Here is a 4637-nt window from a genome sequence, read left to right as displayed (position 1 = left end):
TCCTCCTCTTCATCATCAAAAACATACTCTTAGTTTGCTTTACAGTCCAATTTACAAATGGTCCCCTTAAAATACAGCATGCCCCAAAGCCTTCTGAGTTTGAAATGTAGCCTGCAGCACTCTTTCTACAGAAGCCCTGAAGGATCACAAGAAGCTTTCTTAAAAACAACAACACAAAAGTTCCAGTTGGATGAAACCATTTTTCAACTGAGCTTAAAAAACCAAATTTTCAGAAATACAAGAGGACAGGAAACAGATTACTTGGGTTTTTTTTTTGTTTTTGTTTTTTTTTCTCTCTCTCTCTCTCTACGTCTTTTCACATCTTTTATGAATGCAGCTACGATGTTTCCTCCACTGATACACACATAATAGGGTGGACAGCGTGGTTACCACCAGGACCAGAAGTGGGCTCAGACCGCAGCTGGGAGGAGCAGCCATTGATTTTGGAATTTCATTCTCAGACCCTGATGGCCTCAGAGACTTGTTCTTGACCCGGACGGGCTGCCACACAGTCACATCAGAGCCATTGCCAAAGGCTTGAATTGCATTTTTCAGACATGTATTGTCTTTGAAGAAACTGAGAAATTTCAAGCACTCCTCTAGGTCATTCCCACTGTTGCTGCAGTCACACCACGGGGCCACGGTGAGGCTGCTGGAGTCTATGTAGTTGGGAGTCATGACTGTGCCAATCAACCCCGAGTAAGCCAGGAGGCAGTCTGCATAGTTCTCCTTAAGACAGCTGCTGACACACCTGGACTCTGGCTGGCAGTTGGTAAAAAAATCTATGAGGCGAGATCTACAGATGTAATTCGTCTTGCAGGAGTCCTGCAAATTCAAACAGTTGGGTTTCTCCCGCTCTTCGTAGGAGCACACAGGCACGATGGTCAGGCGCCGCCGCTCTGTGCAGGCAATGTCCCTGCAGGAGCAGAAGAGCATCCCATAGCTGTGCTTGGCTGGGACCTTGTCAAAGAACTGCCTGAGGGCCTTGTGGCACTTGCGGCGGTTGCAGACTTCGTTGGACATGCTGGTGGTGCACCGGGTGATATAGGCAGACCTGTACTTCTTGCAGGTGTCATCAAGGTTGCAGGCGCTGGCCGCATCCAGGCAGTTATTCCCTTTCGAAATGTGCTCCACTGATAAGAACGGGGCGGCACGGAATATATCTGACAATCTGCTGTTAACTGGTTCGTATGGGGAATCTTCCAGCAGATCATTTCCCTGTAGACTCTGGTACATGCTCCAGTAGATGTGCAGGCAGTTCTTTTCTTTCTTCATACCCTGCTTACAGCGGCAGTTGTAGAGAGATTTTTGCTTCAGGGCTTCCATGGCGCTGCGACACTCATCCTTGGCCTCCAGGCCGGAAGCCAGGCTGAAGTTGATCTCCTTGCCCTCCACGCACTGCCTTAGCATGCGGTACTTGGTGCTGCAGCTCTATTCTTTCAGGCACTGATTGCTGGTTTTCACGCAGTCAAGGCAGTCCCCGCCACTCACTTCGGCAGACAGGAGCAAATCTAGGAGTGGTAGCGTGAAGTACAGAGTGGCCAGGAACATGGTGCTGGCGCGCAGCTGGTCCCCGCTCCCCCCCCCAAAAAAAAAATCCAGAGTTGCCGCTAGGTCTCGCCCAGAGAGTTTAGCACGCTGCGATCCCCATACAGGCCACCACTTGCCGCAAGCCACGACTCTGACCAGCAGAGCCGAGGAAAGGACAACAAGGACGCCAAGATGAGGTTCACTTCACTCTCAAGTCTCTTCTCTTTATTGAACGTTTGTACAAAGCTTTTATAGGGAAGCAGAGGGCGGAAGAAGCTGGGCGGGTAAGTTCCCCTGTTTACCACACCTTCCACAACCAGACCAGGAGGCAGGATGTTTTTACAGGATAAAGAAATTTACAAGGTTGAGGCAGACAATAGTTACTATTTCTGGGCAGGGGGCCCATGGCTCCCTACAGCAGCAGAACTAAACTTGAAGGCTTGAGTCTCACACAAGAATCAGAAACTACAAAAGAAAGTCACATGTCAAAATCACAGAGAAAAAATAATAACATGAAAATCCAAAATAACATATCCCCATCAAATACCAATAGTCTTCTAGAGAAGTACAATGAGAACCCCTTAGAAATAATGCAGGACATGTAACTCAAAAGAACTATTATAAATATGATAAAAGAATTCAGTGAATTTAAAGAACACACAAACAAAGGAATCAAAGAACTGAAGGAAGATAGGGATAAACTTCTGAATGAATTCAGAAAAGAGCTAGAGATATTGAATACTACTCAGGCTGAAATGAAGAAGGAAGTGAAACATTCAGTAAGCCAATTAGAAATGACAGCAGAAAGCCTCACCAATAGGATAAATGAAATGCAAAACAGAAGGTCAAGACTGGAAGATAAAGGGGACGAACTAGACCACTGAAGCAAAGGTTATGAAAAATTTAAGAAAGCACAAGAATGGCATATGCAGGAATTGTGTGACACCATAAAAAGACCAAACTTATAAATTATAGGCATACAGGAAGGAGAAGAATTCAAGGATAATGGAATGGACCAGATCCTCAACAGAATCGTAGAAGAAAATTTTCTAAAATTAAAGAAAGACATGCCCAAACAAATACAAGAAGCATATAGGACACCAAACAGACAAGACCAGAAAATAAACTCTCCATGGCACATCATAGTACATCATAGTACTAAACGTACAGAACAAAGAGACAATACTGAAAGCTGCAAAAGAAAAACAACAAGTCACATATAAAGGAAAACCCATTAGGATTACAGCTGACTTTTCAATGTAAACTATGAAAGCCAGAAGAGCCTGGACCAAAGTATTCCCATTTTAAATGACCACAGATGCCAACCAAGATTACTATACCCAGCCAAAATTTGTATTATAGTCGAAGGGAAAAGAAAAATCATCCATGACATAAACAGGCTGAAGGAATTCATGTCCACAAAACAAGCCCTTCAGAGAGTTCTGGAAGCAATGCAAAGAACAGAAGAAAGGAATGACTACATCCAAGGGGTTGCAGAAAGAAATTCAATGAAGGTATGGCTGTGGAAAAGTACAGCTATACCAAGAATGTGAACAGAAATAAAAATGACAGGGTTTCATACACATAATTTATTAATAACTTTAAATATTAACAGACTGAATTCCCTAGTCAAAAGATACAGACTGGCTGAATGAATTAAGAAACAAAGCCCATCTTTTTGTTTTCTGCAAGAAACTCATCTCATTTTTAAGGACAGGCACTATATTAAACTGAAAGGATGGAAAAAATAAGTGAATGGTACTAAGAAAAAAGCAGGCATTGCAATTCTGATATATGACAAAATAGACTTTAATCTAAAATTAATCAAAAGAGATAAAGAGGGCCACTTCATGCTGATCAAAGGAACAATAAACCAAGGAGATATTACAATCATGAACATATATTCACCAAACTCTGGTGCACCCACTCTCATAAAAACAATACTACAGGACTTTAAGACCCAGATTAATCCCAACTCATTAATAGTAGGGGACTTCAATACCCCATGGTCTCCATTAGATAGGTCAACAGGGCAGAGAGTTAACAAAAAGACATCTGAATTAAACAATACCATATATCAAATGGACCTAACAGATATCTACCAAGTATTCCAACCAAGCAACTAAGGACCTACTTTCTATTCAATGCCCCATGGATCTTTCTCCAAAATCAACCATATACTGAGGCACAAAACAAACCTCAAAAAATACAAAAGGATTGAAATAATTCCATGCATTTCATCAGACCACAATGCAATAAAGCTTAAAATCAACAATGGAAAAAGCCCTAGTCACCACTTGAAAACATGAAGATTAAACAATACCCTGCTGAATGATGAAGAGGTCAAAAGAGAAATTAAGAAAGAAATAAAAATATTCATGGAACTAAGTGAAAAGGACAATACAATACAACAAAACCTCTGGGACACGCTGAAAGCTGTCCTTAGAGGGAAGTTTACAGCTCTAACTGCCTACATTAAAAAATTGTAAAGAACACAAATGAATGACTTAACATTGCAACTCAAGACTTGAAAAACAACAACAAATGAAACCCAAGCCAGCAGACAAGAAGGAATAATGAAAATCAGGACAGAAATTAATGAAATTGAAACAAAGAAAACCATACAAAGGGACAACGAATCCAAGAGCTGGTTCTTTGAAAAGATAAACAAGATTGACAAACTGCTAGTTCAGTTAACCAAAAGAAAGAAAGAGCACCTCCAAATCAACAAAATCAGAGACAAAAGTTGAAACATCACAACAAACACCAGAAAGATACAGAACATTATAGGGGAATGCTTTAAAGACCTATATGCTACTAAATTTGAAAACCTAAAAGAAATGGGCAGATATCTAAAGGCATTGGAACCACCAAAACTAAACTAAAAAAGAGATTAACATCTTAAACAGACCCATAACACAAAAGAAATTGAAACAGTAATACAAAACCTTCTGACGAAAAAAAACCCAGGACCAGATGGATTTACAACAGAATTCTACCAGACAGTTAAACAGGATCTGTATCCAATACTACTTAATTTATTCAAAAAGATGGAAAAGGAGGGAGAACTTACAAATTCCTTCTTTGAAGCCAGCATTACTCTAATA

At 40.9% G+C, this 4637-nt stretch overlaps 1 pseudogene; it reads right to left on the bottom strand.

Annotated features, from left to right (window-relative positions):
- Positions 1–306: 306 nt before the first annotated feature.
- On the bottom strand, positions 307–1551 carry LOC103746999 (annotated as a pseudogene).
- Positions 1552–4637: the final 3086 nt, after the last annotated feature.

The sequence above is a fragment of the Nannospalax galili genome, unplaced genomic scaffold (assembly GCF_000622305.1).
Source record: "Nannospalax galili isolate Female #2095 unplaced genomic scaffold, S.galili_v1.0 scaffold304, whole genome shotgun sequence".
NCBI lineage: Eukaryota > Metazoa > Chordata > Mammalia > Rodentia > Spalacidae > Nannospalax > Nannospalax galili.
This window is presented reverse-complemented; position numbering and strand designations above follow the sequence as displayed.